The sequence below is a fragment of the Malaclemys terrapin genome, chromosome 5, assembly GCF_027887155.1.
Source record: "Malaclemys terrapin pileata isolate rMalTer1 chromosome 5, rMalTer1.hap1, whole genome shotgun sequence".
NCBI lineage: Eukaryota > Metazoa > Chordata > Testudines > Emydidae > Malaclemys > Malaclemys terrapin.
Genome location: NC_071509.1, coordinates 6525322 through 6543848, shown reverse-complemented (window position 1 = coordinate 6543848; position 18527 = coordinate 6525322). Strand labels below are relative to the sequence as shown.

At 45.8% G+C, this 18527-nt stretch overlaps 1 protein-coding gene across 1 annotated transcript in view; it reads right to left on the bottom strand.

Annotated features, from left to right (window-relative positions):
- GFRA4 (GDNF family receptor alpha 4) overlaps window positions 1–18527 on the bottom strand; it is a 150032-nt gene that overhangs the window by 114048 nt on the left and 17457 nt on the right. The window lies entirely within an intron of this gene.

Below are 18527 nucleotides of genomic sequence, written 5' to 3'. Positions count from 1 at the left end.
AGAAATTAGAGGCTGGCGTTACCGACCAGGTAAAGTAGAAACTCTGCTGACAGCTCTGGTAGTACAAGCTGTAGCCTCTGCCAGGGCCCAGCAGGAGACCTCACACATCATGAAAGTGTCTGAGTTGGCAGCCATTTGGAACAGGTCCTGGGTCTGGGGATGAATGTGTTGATGCTAAAGCAGGTAGGAAAATGGTTGGGTTCCCCCACTCCTCAACAAAATTGGGTGGAAAAGAATGTTTTTGTCAAAAATATTTTACCGGAAAGTTGTAATTTTTGTGGGGAAAAAATCAAAATCCTTTGATTCGGGAATGCTGCCCCTGCGCCCCATGGGCGTTGTATTTCAGGGGCTTCATGCTCTCATTTGCTGCTATAGGTTATGTTCCCTGGTTGGACTACCGCTCCCATGATGCACCACAGTTTCCTGTCTTGGGGAAGGAAGCAATACATCATGGGAGATCTAGTCCGGTCAGGGAGTTCCAGCCCACAGGGAATGGGGGCATGAGACAAATGAACTACAACTCCCATGAGAGGCAACATATTCAAGTATAAACTCTTTGGCTATCAGGGGCTCATATTTTTGACACAAAAAATCTAAGTTTTGTGCTAGAAGCAGACACTTTCTGCAAAAAAAAAAAAAAAAGCAAATCATTTAGGCGCAAACCCACATCTCTGTTCACAAACAGTTCAGATGGAAAATTTTCAATCAGCCATAGTTTGCATTCCCTGTACCCAGGCACTGCTCACTGCCAGACAAAAACACAACCCATCTGGCTCTCTGCTTCCAGCCAGCTTGGACAGGAGACCAATGCAGAGCAGTCACACAAACATGTGCTTGGGGCAGCCCTTTTCAAGGGGTAGGACCAGGGCCGGCTTTAGGAAGTGCGGGGCCCGATTTGAACAGTTTTGACGGGGCCCCTGCAGGGATGACTAAAAAAAAAAAAAACAAAACATGTAAAAAAACACGTGGGGCTTGTACTCACCGGGCAGCGCTCCCAGTCTTTGGCGGTGGGTCCTTCACTTGCTCCGGGTCTTCGGCGGCATTGAAGGACCTGCTGCCGAAGCACTGCCGAAGTCCCGGAGCGAGTGAAGGACCCGCCGCCGAAGTGCCGCCGAAGACCCGGAGTGCCGCCGGGTGAGTAAAAATTAAAAAGGAGCCTCTAGCCAGGGAAGGGATTCTTGGCCACTTGCCCCCACCCCGGCAGCCCTGCCACTGGGCGCGGGGCCCGATTCGGGGGAATTGGTGGAATTGGCCTAAAGCCAGCCCTGGGCGGGACTCCGGCTTTTTTTCTTTTTGCTTGGGGTAGCAAAAAACCTGGAGCTGGCCCTGAGCTGGTGGAAAGTTTTCCAATGGAACGTTTTTCCATTGGAAAATGCAATTTGACCTATATCAAACTTTCTGCGGGAACACGAGGCTTTTGATGACATTTCGTTTGGGGGGGGAGGAAAAAGCACCAAAAGGAAGCATTTTGATAATGTTGAAATGTTCCATTCCAGCACTTTCCAAATGGAACATTTTGGTTTTTCGTGTTAAAATTATTTTGTTTTGAAATTTATTTTGTATTAAAAACAAAAAGTCTAAAAACAAAAATGACATGTAAAAATCTGTAAAATGGGGCGATAAAACGGACCTCCTTTGTAAATCACTTTGAGATTTACCGATAAAAAGCATTATAAAAGAATCAGGTATTACTATTAAATCGATGGGAAATTTCACAGGAAACTGATGCACACAATTTTGTGGTGATTTTTTTTTTTGGTCTGATTCATAACAAAAACGGTTTTGAAGCGTCGGAATTTCCCATGGAAGGAAAATTCCGGTTCCCGAACAGCTCTAGTTCAGTCACATTGCTGAACAAAGGCAGCTTGCCTGCGGGAGGTCCCCGGTCCTGCGGATTCGGCGGCATGCCTGCGGGAGGTGGGCCGGTCCTGTGGCTTCGGCGTACCCGCGGCCGAATTGCCGCTGAATCCGCGGGACCGGCAGACCTCCCACAGGCAAGCTGCCGAAGGCTGCCTGACTGCCACCCTCGCAGGGACCGGCAGGGCGCCCCCCGCGGCTTGCCGCCCTAGGCACACACTTGCTGCTCTGGTGCCTGGAGCCGCCCCTGTTGCTGAGGGAGCTTCATTTGCTGTTGTCAATGCCCTACTGGTGCTGAGGACAGAGGGGCTCTGAATGAAATTTACAAATGTGATTTAGGAGAACGGCACTTTGCCTCCTGAATCACTCTTGTGAATGCTCCCCTCTGGCTCTCGGTCTGGAAACCTGACACCTTTTAATAGCACTAAACCCACTAAAAGTCAGTGAGGTCAATTGGAGGCAGTTGTTTCCTCCCCACTGCTTTGAAGTGATTCCATTAGCTTTGCTGGGCAATGGTGAGGAAATGCCTCCAGCTCTAAACTTGGGTGTTATGTGGTTGTTAATGGGCTTTCTGTTTTTATTTCCTACTGCAGCTTCTGTTAGGCTTCGGGATTGGAAAAGGCCTTTTTTCCCCGGCAGAAATGAACGTGGGAACCTGCTACATGAACTCTGCAATGTAGGAATCCAAAGCATTCCAGCTTGAAAACAAGATACAGTTGCAGGAAATCTTTGCTAGAAATGAACTGTGGATTTAGGTAGGCCTTCCTTCTCCAGTGACGGTTTCTGCAATAGTGACCACAAGGAAACTGTGTCCAGTTGGTTACTGGAGTCCCACTAGGCTATGTCTAAGTAATGCGGATTCTTAGCCTAATGACGAGGTTATGCCACTACTTTCAGCATCAAAAAATCTCACTGCATGAGCTCAGTAAAAGAATGTGTCAGGGAGATGATGGGGGGAAGCCAGTCTGGGGCAAAATGAGAACAAGACTGTTTGGGGACCTCTGAATATTCAGTGGGAAACCTATGCTGCAATGTTCTTCTCTTCCTGAGATGCTCTAGCTGTCATCACATTGGGTGTTTATATAATCTATGGGTATGAACGTGCAAGCCTCTGCGTGCTTATGTCTGAACATGTAATTCCTCATGCATGTGAGCCTATGGGCAAATGTATTTTGTAGCGAGTGTGTCAGTCTGATGTCAGTTTGTGTCAGCATGTGTTGGTGTTCGCATATGTGAGAATCTGCGTGTCAAACCAATGGGGGTTAGCCAGTATACGAGAGAGGAGAAACCGGCTCAAGGTGTGTCCGAGTCCATGCATGTTTGTGTGGGAATATGAGAGTGTGTGTGTGTGTGTTAATATGAGGAGGAGGGTGTGCACGCACAACCGTGAGCACGAGGCCTTTGATGTTCCAGCAATGAGCCTTTTTTGTATTGAAGATATGTTAGTATGTAAATTAAAATATGACTGGAATGATAGACAAAGAAAGGTACAAAGAGAAAGGTAGAGACTGATTATGTGCATATGTTAAGTGCTCCGTGTCTGTTTTATTCAAAAGAATAAGAGTGAAAGAGAAGCACTGATAATACACACCAAAATAATAGACAAACATTTCTTCTTTGTATTAATTTATAGATTAAAATAAGACATGTTGAGAGTATAGAAACATACATCTCTCTTCATAGGCTTTATATAACGATCAACATAAAACAACATGAACGTACCTGACCTGACATCTCTTAAATAAGGATGGGAGCCTGGGCTCCTATCTATCTCCCCCATTAATCTTTTCTTATCCAGACAGTGTAAGGAGGCATAAAAGACTCAGATAATAACATCTTTTCTGCACACTGACTCTCATAGGCAGATTTTATACTCTGTTACTTCACATAATGTCAACATTGTTACAAGACAAAACCACCATGAAGGAATTTTTTCCCCCTTCACATCTTCTGCCTAGTGAGCGCCGTACAAAGTTGTGTGTGTCAGATAAAAACCCAGTAAAGTGGAAGCTTTCCAGTGACTCCAGTGTGTTCTGGATCAGGCCGCAGGTGCTCTTGACAACAGGGACATGTGGTAACGTACAAATGGCTTTAGCTGAGCACAGATCACAGACAATGAAGCTGGGAAAATACCTAGTAATTCATCCTGCCCACGCCCTGTCCTGTAATAGTAAACACTGCAGTCCATGGATACCAACCCCTATCAACTATTAAGCTTTGCACCCGGATATACCAGGTTATTCGGGCCAGGGAATAAAGACTCACCTCTGAGATGTCACGCTTTTATTGTGGCCAGTCCTAGATTGTTCCCTGTTCTCCAATGCTTTGTGCAACTCAATTTAAAACGGGGCTTCCGCCCCTGCTTTTGGGAGACCTAATAAGTCTCATTGTTAGAAAATTCTTCCTGAAGTCCAGCCAACAATTTCCTTGGCTCTGTTTAATCCCATTAACCCATGTACACCCCCTGGAGTTAGTTTAAACAATTCCCCTTCCTCTTTTCTCAGGCAGGTGCAGGGCTGGCTCTAGGCACCAGCCCAGCAAGCAGGTGCTTGGGGCGGCCAATGGAGAGGGGCGGCACTTCTGGCTCTTCGGTGGCGGGTCCCTCAGTATCTCTCAGAGCAAAGGATCTGCCACCGAATTGCCACCAAAGACTGAAGCGGCGGCAGTAGAACTGATCGCGATCACGGCTTTTTTTTTTTTTTCCTGCTTGGGGCAGCAAAAACCCTGGAGCCGGCCCTGGGCAGGTGACAGCAGTGACTCTGTTGCTGACTTCTTCAGCAAGCCAAGAAATATCTACGACATTCATGTTACTTCTCTCGCTCTCTCTCCTGAGAAGCACGCCCCTGGTGGGAAGCTGCAGAGAGCATGGGAATCAGGTGCAACCGTCACCTAAGAGATTACAATAATAGTACTTTCCTCTTCTGCACCACTTTGCACTGGAAGATATCACACGCATTGATGGAATAGGCTGTAGGAGGTATGGGCTACCCTATGCATCCCCTCATGGCAGGGTGTGGCTCTATTGAGGTCTGCCTCAGTTTCCCCTTCAATGGGGATAACAATGAGTTCACTTTCACAGCCTGGCCAAGGAGAAGCTGAGCACTCTAATTAACATCAGCGGGTCTCCTTTTAATGAAGCCTCTGCAAGGAGAACTTGTACAATACTTTAAAGGCTAGTACACCTCAGGATCCAACTTTGGACTCCTCAGAGCTTCAAAATCCCAAAACAAAAGTCTCTGGGTCTGGTCTAGGGGTCGGCAACCTTTCAGCAGTGGAGTGCCGAGTCTTCATTTATTCACTCTGATTTAAGGTTTCGCGTGCCAGTCATACATTTTAACATTTTTAGAAGGTCTCTTTCTATAAGTCTATAATATGTAACTAAACTATTGTTGTATGTAAAGTAAATAAGGATTTTAAAATGTTTAAGAAGCTTCATTTAAAATTAAATTAAAATGCAGAGCCCCCCGGACCGGTGGCCAGGACCTGGGCAGTGTGAGTGTCACTGAAAATCAGCTCACGTGCTGCCTTTGGCACCCGTACCATAGGTTGCCTACCCCTGGTCTGGTCAAACCAATCTTCAGTGATCTACCTCCCTTGCCAGTTGTGCAGCTTCTAACCACACATGCCCTTCGGCTTCCTCTTCCTGTTTTAAACAGGACAGTCCTCCGCCTGCAACAGGGAGCCTCCCTGATTATATACAGGTGGTCCTGATTGTAGCTTCTGATTGGCCGTTAAAGGATAGCATACTCCTTCACGTGGGGTCACAATGACAGGAATTAGGGCTTGCAGCTGATCCTGGGGCCAGCTGGCTCCACCACCCAAGTGGGCAACAAAGGATTCCCAGCTGAATCACAGCTGGCTTTCATCAGGATCTCCTGATTGGTCAGATGCCTGATTGGCTGGAGGAACAACAGGTGTGCACTTACGCCCAGCAGCAGCAGTAGGTCACTGGCTGCTCAAAGCACTCACCCACGGCTGCAAGAGTGCTTGGGCCTGCTTGTTCCCAGCCCTGTTCCTGCCTCAGACCCAGCCCTGCTCCTAATTCCTGACTTTGGCTCGGACACTTGGCTCTGGCCTCTGACTCCAGGTTCCAATTCCTAGCTACCGACTCCTGCTCCAGCCACTAGACGTGACTGCCCACGTCCCGGTCTCTGACACACAGCCTATGAAGATCACTCAGGAAGTTAGCGGCAGAGGTGGGAGAAGAGCTTAGTTTCTCCTGACAGCCAGGACAATGCCTAACGCACAGAGCCTCTTTCCTCATTGGGATCACTCAGCTGATTAGACACCGTGGTTGAAATTCTGCCTCGACTGAAGTCAGCGGGAGCTTTGCAGAACCCTATCCCTCTTATACACGTATCTGAGCTCTGTTGACTTCACGCTCAGCCGCTATTCTCACCAACGTGAAGTTTTCGGCGTCAGTTTTCATGTCTCATTCTTATTCCAGCACTTGAGGTCAGAGCCTCTGAGACCACCCTCAGCCACGAGGTCTGGGCAGCTTTCACAACCTGGCAGGCGTCTACGTCCCTTCATTAGCTGGCATTCAGATGAGCTGTACAGATTCAACTCAGAAGGTCTTGCCTTCTCACAGGGCTTGAGCCAGTGGCCACTGACTCACTGGGAGTCTTTTGGAGCTAGCGCAAAGGGGAGCTGGGTGAGGGAGTTCTCCACGTGAAGGAGGAGCGACTATGTGACCCTTGGGGTGAGTTTCTTGTCTGTAAGTTTGCATTGTGCCAGCTGCTGGCCATGTGCCCGCTGGATTGAGGTTTATAGAGTGGTGTCTTTGGGGGGCTGAGCGCTGAGCCTAGCAGCCAGGTAGGCACAGCTGAGAGCATCCTAACGAAGCTCTAGCCGGCCATCCCTTGATCCCTGATCCCGTTAGGAAGGGGTGGAGCTACTAAGGACGAGCCTGGGTTTAAAAAGCCAGCTCCTACGCGACCAATAGAGTTAGTGAACAAGGGAGTTTAGAGAGGGAGGGGGAGAGCCAGCTACACCTAACGTTCTCTAAACTTAAACCAACAATGACACACACACACTGTCAAAAAACAAAACAACAACAGCAACAAACGCCCCACAGGAGTAAAACTAATGTAGGCGGAAGTCCAGCAGCAGAGTGGGGGCTATGCACTTTATTGCACTGACGGCAGCATGGAGGATTATCTGCCGTATGGGCAGGTGGCATGTGTGTGCATTTGGTGCAAGCAACTCATGGCCCTCAGAGACCAAGTACAGGAAGGGCTCTTGGGACCACAGCATCTGAACTGGAGAGACTAAGGGAGACAGAGAGGTACATCAATGAGACATTCTGAGACACAGTAGAGTGTTCCCCCCCCCCCCAAGTGTGACGGCCTCTGTGCTGTTGAGGAGGATGAAAATCTCAGGGAAAGAGAACATCAAGCTGGAGTGGAGAGAAATGAACCCATAATTGGGACCCTGCTTCCAGATGTCATGGCATCCTCTCGCTCTGAGACTACCCCTCTGGGGTATTAGGAAGAGGCGGGCAATAGTCATGGGGGATTTGATTAATAGAAATATAGATTGTTTGGTTGGTGATGACCAGGACAACCACATGGTGAGTCATCTACTAGGCGCAAAGGTTGTGGAGCTCTTGAGACATCAAGACAGGGTTATGTGCCATGCTGGAGCAGAGCCAATGGTCATAGGACATGTAAGTAACAATCATAGGAAAAGGTAGGAGAGAGGTGCTGGATGCCAAATTTAGGCTGCTAGGTAAGAGATTAAACTCCAGGACCTCCATGGTAGCAGTCTCTGAAATGCTCCCAGTTCCACACCCAGGGACAGTTAGACAGGGTCTCAATGCATGGATGACACGATGGTTTAGGGAGGAAGGTTTTAGGTTTATTAGGAACTGGGGAATCTTGGGAAAGGAGGAGCCTATACAAGAAGGAAGGGTTCCACCTAAAACAAAATGGAACCATATTGCTGGCATATAAAATTAAAAAGGACGTAGAGGAGTTTCCAACTAAGGGCTGGGGAAAGCCAACAGATGCGGAGGAGGAGGAGGAGCACACGGTTCAGACAGAGCTATCCCTTGGGGGAGGATCTATTAATAGGGATTCTCTATAGCCTAGTAAATAGGAGAGGACAGAAGTTGATAAAGGACAGGTAGGAACTGAAGAGAAACAGTCACATGAAAGAGTCATGTTCAATTACATCACATGAAGGCAGAGAACTAAATACTGACAAATTTTATAAGTGCTTGTATACAAATGCTAAAAGTCAAAATACTAAGATGGGTGAACTTGAGTGCCTGGTATTGAATAAGGATATTGATATAATGGGCATCACAGAAACTTGGTGGATTGATGATAATCAGTGGGACCCGGTAATATCAGGGCACAAAATATATAGGAATGACAGAGTAGGTCGTGCTGGTGGGGGAGTGTAACTATATGGGAAAGAAAGCACAGAGTCAAATATAGTAAAAACCTTAAATGAATCAAATTGTACCCATCTCTATGGACAGAAATTCCATGCTTGAATAATAAATTCCATGCTTGAATAATAAGAGTACAGCAGTAGGAATAAACTACCGAACACCTGACGAGGATGGTGAAGGTGACTGTGAAATTCTCAGGGAGATTTGCAAGGCTACAAAAAATAGAAAACCCAATAAAAATAGGGGATTTCAACTATTCCCATATTGTCTGGGTCCGGTTCTGTTCAATATCTTCATCAATGATTGAGAAAATGGCATAGAGAGTACACTTATAATGTTTGCAGACGATACCAAGCTGGGAGGGGTTGCAAGTGCTTTGGAGGATAGGATTAAAATTCAAAATGATCTGGACAAACTGGAAAAATGGTCTGAAGTAAATAGGATGAAATTCAATAAGGACAAATGCAAAGTACTCCACTTAGGAAGGAACAATCAGTCGCATACATACAAAATGGGAAATGACTGCCTAGGAAGGAGTACTGCAGAAAGGGATCTGGGGGTCATAGTGGATCACAAGCTAAATATGCTGTTGCAAAAAAGCAAACATCATTCTGGGATGTATTAGCAGGAGTGTTGTAAGCAAGACACGAGAAGTAATTCTTCCGCTTTACTCCATGCTGATTAGGCCTCAACTGGAGTATTGTGTCCAGTTCTGGGCGCCACATTTCAGGAAAGATGTGAACAAATTGGAGAAAGTCCAGGGAAGAGCAACAAAAATGATTAAAGGTCTAGAAAACATGACCTATGAAGAAAGAATGAAAAAATTGGGTTTGTTTAGTTTGGAGAAGAGAAGACTGAGAGGGGACATAACAGTTTTCAAGTACATAAAAGGTTGTTACAAGGAGGAGGGAGAAAAATTGTTCTTCTTAACTCTGAGGATAGGACAAGAAGCAATGGGCTTAAATTGCAGCAATGGTGGGTTAGGTTGGACATTAGGAAAAACTTCCTAACTGTCAGGGTGGTTAAGCACTGGAATAAATTGCCTGGAGAGGTTGTGGAATCTCCATCATTGGGGATTTTTAAGAGCAGGTTGGATAAACACCTGTCAGGGATGGTCTAGATAATACTTAGTCCTGCCTTGGGTGCACAGGATTGGACTAGATGACCTCTCGCGGTCCCTTCCAGTCCTCTGATTCTATGTCACCACAGGGCGGGATGCAAAGATAAAATTTCTAGACACCATTAATGACTGCTTCTTGGAGTAGCTAGTCCAGAAACCTGCGAGGGGGGAGGCAATTCTTGATTTAATCCTAAATGGCATACAGGATCTGGTCCAAGAGGTGAATATAGCTGAACTGCTTTGTAATAGCGACCATAATATAATTAAATTTTAACATCCTTGTAGATGGAAAAATACCAAATAAGCCCACCACAGTAGCATCTAACTTCAAAAAGAGGAACTACTTAAAAATGAGAGTGCTAGTTAACCGGAAATTAAAAGGTACAGTCACAAGAGTGAAATGCCTGCAAGCTGCATGGGAATTTAAAAAAATACCATAATAGAGGCTCAAATTAAATAATACCCCTTATAGAAAATACAGTAAGATGACAAAAAATGCCATCATGGCTAAGCAGAGTAAAAGGGGTGGTTTACTTTGAGGCAAAAACGCCTACTCTAAAAATTGGAAGTCAAATCCTACAGAGGAAAATAGAAAAAGTCTGACAAGTCATGTGTAAAAGGGTAATTAGGTAGGCCAAAAAAGAATTTGAAGAGCAACTAGCAAAAGAAACAAACTAACAGCAAAAATTTTAAGGATATCAGAAGCATGAAGCCTGCCAAACAATCAGTGGGGCCACTGGACAATCAAGATGCTAAAGGAGCATTCAAGGAAGATAAATGAATTCTTTACATTTGTCTTTACTGCACAGGATGTTATGGAGATTCCCACACCTGAGCCATTCTTTTTAGGTGACAAATCTGAGGAACGGTTCAGATTGAGGTGTTGATAGAGAAGGTTTTGGAACAAATTGATTAATTAAACAGTAATAAGTCAACAGGATCAGATGGTATTCACCAAGAATTCTGAAGGAACTCAAATAGGAAATTGCAGAACTACTAACTGTGATATGTAACCTATCGCTTAAATCAGTCGCTGTACTGGAGGATAGCTAATGTGACACCAATTTTGAAAAAGACTCCAGAAGCGATCCTGGCAATTACAGGTCAGTAAGCCTAATTTCTGTACCAGGCCAATTGGTTGACTTGAAACTATAGAAAAAAGCAGAATTATCAGACATATAGATGAACATGATTTGTTGGCAAGGAGTCAACACAATTTTTGTAAAGGGAAATCATGCCTCACCAATCTATTAGAATTCTTTGAGGGGGATCACAAACATGTGTACCAGGGTGATTCAGTGGATATAGTGTACCTGAACTTTCAAAAAGCCTTTGACAAGGTCCCTCACAAGAGGCTCTCAAACAAAGAAAGCAATCATGGGATAAGAGGGAAGGTCCTCTCATGGATCAGTAACTGGTTAAAAAGACAGGAAACAAAGGCTAGAAATAAATGGTCATTTTTCACAACTGCCGTTCAACATATTCATAAATTATCTGGAAAAAGAAGTAAACAATGACATGGGAAAGTACACAGATGATACAAAATTACTTAAGAGACAGTTAAGTGCAAAGCTGACTGCAAAGAGTTACAAAGGGCTCTCACAAAACTGGGTGACTGGGCAACAAAATGACAGATGAAATTCAATGTTGATAAATGCAAAGTAATGCACATTGCAGAACATAATTCCAACTATCCATACAAAATGATGGGGTCTAAATTAGCTGTTACCACTCAAGAAAAAGATCTTGGAATCATTATGGATAGTTCTCTGAAAACATCTGCTCAATGTGCAGTGGCAGTAAAAAAACAAAAACAATAACAAAAACCCAGAATGTTAGAAACCATTAGGAAAGGGATAGATAATAAGAGTAAATATCATAATGCCACTATCTATATATCCAGGATACACCCACACCTTGAATACTGTGCCCAGTTCTGGTTACCCCCTCTCAAAAAAGATATATTAGAAATGGAAATGGTACAGAGAAGGGCAACAAAAATGATTAGGGGGATGGAACAGCTTCCACATGAGGAGAGATTAAAAAGACTGGGAATGTTCAGTTTAGAAAAGAGATAACTAAGGTGGGGCAGGGGGAGATACAATAGAGGTCTATAAAATCATGACTGGTGTGGGGAAAGTGAGTAAGGAAGAGTTCTATACCTGTGCACACAACACAAGAACCAGGGGGTCACCCAATGAAATCAATAGGCAGCAGCTTTAAAACTAACAAAAGGAAGTACTACTTCACGCAATGCACAGTCAGCCTGGGGAACTCATTGCCAGGGGATGTTGTGAAGGCCAAAAGTACAACTGGGTTTCAAAAAGAAGTAGTTAAGGTCATGGAGGACAGATCCATCAATGGCTATTAGCCAAGATGGTCAGGGAGATGCAACCCCTCTGTGTCCATAAGCCTCTGACTGCCAGATTTTGGGACTGGGTGATAGGGGATGGATCACTTGATAATTACCATGTTCTGTTCGTTCCCTTTGAAGCACCTGGCATTTGACACTGTCAGAAGACAGGATACTGGGATAGATGGACCATTGGTCTGACCCAGTATGGCCGTTCTTATGTTCCTTGGCTCTAAGTAGCTACTGGACCAGGTTCTTAGCCTTTCACTGCTAAATCAGAAGCAAACCAAAGGCAGCAGCAGACAAAGCATTAACAGCCACCCCGTTAAAGTTCATTTCACATGCTCTATTCTCTTCTTACCCTGGAGAGTTTCCTCTAAGGAAATATGCATTTTACCAATTGTTGTATGATGCAGGGAGGAAGTTGCTGACCTTTGCATGTGGAGACCAAAAGGGATGTTGGCAGTGGTTATCCAAATCTTTGGGTCAATATTTACTCTTGATTGTGTATGTGTGAAGGGGATCAGTCACCACAGGTGCCATCCAGTGCTCAGGCAGGGTGTGGCAGGTTCTCTTCTTTCCTATCACCCCCATGTTGGCAGCCACTCTGGTCCTGTGGTGGTCCCGCCAGGTCATGTGTTTTATATCCGCCCCTTTCAGGGTCCAATGACAGGGTAGCCCTCTGGTTTAGTCAAGGGGGCTCCAGGGTTCCCCCTGGGCTGAGGTCTCAGGATCTTGACCCTTCTGTCCTCAGAGCCTTCTCTCCCCTAGACTCCCAGTATCAGGGGTCGGCCTCTGCCTTCAGCATCACCTAGGTATTGGTAGGGGTACCTGCACCCACTGGGTTCCAATCCAGGGCCCAGTGCAAACAGCTAAATCAGTGGTGGGCAACCTGCGGCCCGTGGGCCACATGCGGTCCATCAGGGTAATCTGCTGGCAGGCCACGAGACAATTTGTTTACATTGACCATCCGCAGGCACGGCTGCCCACAGCTCCCAGTGGCTGCGGTTTGCTGTTCCTGGCCAATGGGAGCTGTGGGAAGCGGCGCGGGCCACAGGATGCCCACCACTGAGCAAAATTCTGCACCAAAGTGCTATCCTGCCACTTCCTCGGATCATTTTTTACCAGACCCCTCTTTCCCAATGGGTAAAGCCATTAAATTCCTGGAGTCAAACAAACTCTGAGACCTTCTGAGAATCCCGAGTTTGGTAACATTACTACAGCCGGGCCTCAGGAGCTCAGAGCGCAGGTCATAGAATATCAGGGTTGGAAGAGACCTCAGGAGGTATCTAGTCCAACCCCCTGCTCAAAGCAGGACCAAACACCAACTAAATCAGTTCACCTCTGCTGCCCTCCCAAGCTGAGCTCCTCCTCCAAGCCAGGCATGGTTTGCAGATGTGGGGTGGGGCTGTCTGGGCCCAGAGCAGCTGCTTATCTGGTGGGGGGGTTTCCTTACCCTGTCACAGTATGAAAGAATAAAAGGTGACAATTACATTTCTCTCTCATATTTCTAATGTTTAATTTGGACTGCGTGGATGAAGCAGGGGACGTCCTGAGGGGCTGAGAGTGATGAACCTAACCTCCAGGTGCTGTCAAATCCTCCAAGGAAGCGAGGGGAGATGGAATGAAAGACTGAGGATGTGCCTGAGGCTGGGAGACCTATGGTAGAGGGCTTATCTGGTACTTCCCTGAGAAGAATTAGGACACAGTCTCCTCACCCATTGTGTAAGCTGTAGAATTGACAGTCAGAGAGGACTTCTTGGGTCACCCAGCCTCACCCGCTTGGTTTTGTTGGATGGCTGTCCACACACACGTCCCATTAACACCTGCTTTCCTCTGCTCTTGAGTTTCTACAGGAATAGGGTCTCAGGCTATGTCTACCTGCATACCTTACAGTGGCACAGCTGTGCGGCTACAGCAGTGCCGCTGTGAGGTCTCCTGTGTAACCGCTCTTTTCCGGTAGGAGAGAGCTCTCCTGCCAGCAAAATAAAACCACCCTCAATGAGGGATAGTAGCTTTGTCAGCGGGAAAGCATCTCCCACCAATAAAGCGCTGTCCACACCGGTGCTTTTCGTCGGTAAAACTTTTGTCTGTTTTTTTCACACTCCTGACAGACAAAAAATTTACCAACAAAAGTGCAGTGTAGACATAGCCTCAGTCACTTCCCTGGGCTGTGGGAGCTCTCCTTCATGTGATCTTTCCACCCAGAATCCCCAGGTGAGCAGACTACATTTCCCTACAAAGCCAAGCAAATTCCGCTTTGCTAGGAACTCTGAGATGCCTGCCCAGAAGCCATGGTTGAATGCTGTTCCACCGTAGTTGAACGTGTCCTAGTTGCAGGTGTGTAGATGCCAAGTGGATGCACTCCATCGTGATCAAGCTAGCTTTCATCAAGATACAGAACTCTACTGCAGAACAATCACGTTAACCCAGCAGTCTGGCCATGGCCTGAGAACCTGTGCCACTCTCCAGTACCTCTGACTGGTTAGAGTTTTCCCCTAAATCTTTCCTCCTCCACTTCCTACTCTTGATCTTTCTCTTGTCTTCTAGGAGTGTGACTGATTCCTCTTCCTCCCATGACACTGTTACTTTGAAGGTATTTATAGATGGCGATCATGTTTCCCCCACTCCATCTTCTTCCCTTTTCTACTCGGTATAAATTGAGTTCCCTCAGCCTCTTCTCATGTGCCTTATCCTCACAAGGTCATGCTATCTGTGACTCCAAGCTAAGGAAAGCTGAGCACAGCTTCTTGAGTGTTGGCCAGTGGGGAGGACTCCCTTTGGGGTCAGGTCCAGCTACTACCCAGCTAAGGATCTGAAAACTAGTAAACAAGCTAGTGTCTGTGTTGATGCAAATTACCTGACTGACTGGGGAGAGAAAGACTTGCACATAGTTGGTAGCAAAGAGGACACACCCAGCCAGCCAATGGGTTCTGTTATAAAGAGAGTTCAGATTTTGACCCTACTGGACAAGGAGGAAGGGAAGGATTAAACCTTGCAAATAAAAGCCACAGGTTAACCTAAAATACCCATGCTCTGTGAGGGTCTCAGCTGTGAAAATGTGCTATGTGCATCTTCTGCATAAACGTATCCCTTGCCCCCATCCAAACGCAGGCGATGCTATCACTTATCTTACATTATCTCACAGCATTGTTATCATGCTGGATTGCTAACAGGAAGTAGTAGGAAGAAAGATGAATGGGTGGGGGAGGAAGGCGGTGGAATTGAAATGCATTTGTCCAGCACCATCAGTGGGTCTAAGAAGATACCACAGTCTAGAATGCCCAGGGTGTTTCCTCATTGTCTTCTTGCTTCTCTTAGCCATTCCCACGTCCCGGGAGCATACGGTACTCCAGCAGCGCCAACCCCCAAGACTGGTGCTAAGAGCTAGGGAGACTCATCCTTAGCGGTTAATAGCATAGGGACAGAGATCAGCCAGCACCTAGAAATCCGGGCCAGAGGAGCTCAGCTCCCATTTAGGTACTGAAATAAGTGGCCAGATATTCAAAAGAGCTCAGCACACCTGGATGCACATTGGATGCTATTGTAAATCTGACCTATAAGGTCTATGACACACAGTAGAACAATTCTGAGTCCCTCTAGTAGTGGGCAATGGGGCATGCACTAGCCACCTCGCTACAGTACTTTGCATGTTGACAGCCCCTTTCAAACAGGAACCTCAAAGGCTATACAATTATAAAGCCACACAGTACCCCTTTGACTCAGGGACTGCATAATTATGCCCATTTTACAGAGGGCTCAAATGAGTCACAGAGAGTCCAGATCACTTGCCCAAGCCTGTGTATGAGCTGAAAATAGATTCCATGAGTACTGAATCCCTATTCTAACCACTAAATATATGGAGATATACCTTCCTCATTGAACTGGAAGGGACCCTAAAAGGTCATTGAGTCCAGCCCCCTGCCTTCACTAGCAGGACCAAGTACTGATTTTGCCCCATATCCCTAAGTGACCCCCTCAAGGATTGAACTCACAACCCTGGGTTTAGCAGGCCAATGCTCAAACCACTGAGCTATCCCTCCCCCCCAAGGGATTCCTAGTGGATTTCACAGGATTCTCCAGAATGTAAAGTCCCCCCACCCCCCAGCCTTCCTGATGATCGTATTTACTGTATTCATACCTAAGAAGCACCTAAGAACCCTAGTCACGGATTAGGGCCCTGCTGTGATAGGTACTTGATTGCAAACAGGCTTTACAACCCAATCCAAGGGCTGCCCTGATAGTCTGCAGACAGAGTGAAACAAGGACAGAAGAGAGCCACCTCCATTCAGTCAGGGGAGGGGTGCATGTGCTAACTTTGAAACTTTATTACCTGGGATTGTACATGACCCAGCTCCCCATGACAGGTGGATCCAGTGGAATTGGAATCTCAAGTGACAAGCAATGCAGAGTTCCCCTTGGGGGCCTGGGGCAGTGAGATCAGACTGGGAAACCCAATCCAATCCCCTCACCCTTTGGTGTTAATCTATCAAATTCCTGACCCAATTTCTGACCCTCCCGCTGCCTCCACTCTTCCCTTCTTGACTCCCAGTTGCTCTACAGATGCCCTCCTGTTTCCCCAAATCCAGTTCCTGACCATCCCTTTCCCCTGTGCATCTCATCTCCAGACCCTATTCATCTACTGACCTTCTTCACTCCTCCAATGTGCTACTCCCAAGAGCCACTCGCATCCTGCACAGGGTCCTCATTTCCACTAGCTCACATCATCATTTGCTAATCCAAGATCCCTTCTCATTTCAAAGGTACAACAGAGCATCCCAGCAAGTTCTTCCTAGTGAAACTGGGTCCTGGAAGCTCTTCCCCTCTAGGTCTCCTACCATTTGTTCCTTTAACCCTCTTTTTGGTTGTCAGTGGCCTAAATTTCAGCGGTGGCTGGAATTATCACAGGGCTTTCCTACGGCAGCTAGAAAATTCAAAGGGAGTTGGGTACCTGAATCCATTAGATCCAGTTCTGCAACTCTAACCAACTCCGGTTCAGTCCCATTTACATCAATGGAGAGTCTACTTCACTTTTTTCTATGCCAGTTGTTCTCACTGTTAAAAACAACGTTTCCCTAACACAGAGCCTGAACTTTTCCTCCCATCGGTTCAAACCATTGCTCTTTGTCCTAGCTTCTTCTGAGGCTGAGAATAATTCCTTCTCATCACCTTGAAGGTATTTATAGGCCATGCAAGTCTTCTTTTTGGATTGCTCTTAGCAGAGACACTTTGGCTCCTGCACTCCATCCAAAAGAAGATGTTGCCATAACAAGAGGCACAGGTGCATGATCTGTTTCTTCGGGAGGGGGAAAACTGCTACATCGAAGTCCAGAAAACGTTGCACAGGATCATTAACAAGGGAAGGAAACAAGATGAACTGAATTACGGGGGGGAAAGGAGGAATGAAACAAAGTTGTCTGCAAATTTGGCAGCAAATCGGTCAGTATAATTCAGCTAACCTTTGTTACTAGGAGTGTAAAGGCTGCTTGAGACAGAACAAACACTGATGCAAATTTAACTCCATACAGTCCCTTCAGCAAGTAGGTTCAGATTCATTTCATGCCCTGTATAATAATTCACCACATCAGTTTACTTTGTTCTCCATTAGTAGGTAGCAAACATGCAATTTTAACCCACAACCTTTATTATAGAAGTCCCAAGTGTCCATACCTTTCTTTTGTCACATTTGGTGTGAAGTCTTTTAAAGGTGCACAATACTGTATGTACCAAGATTCTAATGGAAGAGCAACTCCAGAGCCACATCAACGGTGAAACATACAAGCCACTCTGGTATGTCAGTCATCTATTCCCAGAAGGAGTCAGTTTATTGTATCCAAGTAATATTAAGGCAGCTGTCACCAGGTGGCACAGTTACACATAGTCTTCTAAGTTCTTTTTCCTAGCATGTGAGCAAGCTTTTAGTCTTGGAAGAAATACATGTCAGATGTGACCCTAAGAATCCCTCATTGCCAACTGGCAAAGGATTCCCTGTTCTCTAACAGCAACTCTTATTAAGCCAGACAAACTCACTACACCTTGCACACTGCTTTCACAGTATTTATCCATAAAGAATGTCATGTGGGACCTTAAATCAAAGCCTGGATCACACTGGTCATTAATATTGTTGTGAAATATACGTACTGAATCTATGTAAGGAGTTACATGTGTATATATATATTGGAAAATACGTTTGAGTCTGAATCGAAGCAGGGTTGACAAGCAGGTTTTGACCAGACGAAGGATGTATATTCACCTGTCTTTATCTTCACTGAGAAACAAAAAAGGACAGTGCTTTTGTCATTCATGAAAGAGGGATCCCAGCCACGTTGGCTGGAGATGGTGAGAGATAGTTTGCTTTAGGTGAGACTACTTCAGACAAGGAATTAGCCTGTTAAAGCTAAATTTAGACTCTAGGAAGCGTTTCAGAGTAGTAGCCGTGTTAGTCTGTATCCGCAAAAAGAACAGGAGTACTTGTGGCACTTTAATTTGTTAGTCTCTAAGGTGCCACAAGTACTCCTGTTCTTTCTAGGAAGTGTGTTACACTTTTTGTTGTTTGTGTAGCCATTTGTTGCCATTATTATCCTCAGTTATCTTTTAAATCTAAGCCTTTAATAATAAAAGTATGATTGTTTTCACTATAAATATATCTCAGCGCTGTGATGTTATAAAGGATGTGATCCTCAGAAACAACAAGGAGTCTGCTGGCACCTTAAAGACTAACAGATTTATTTGGGCATAAGCTTTCGTGGGTAAAAACCTCACTTCTTCAGATGCATATGTGAAAGTTACAGATGCAG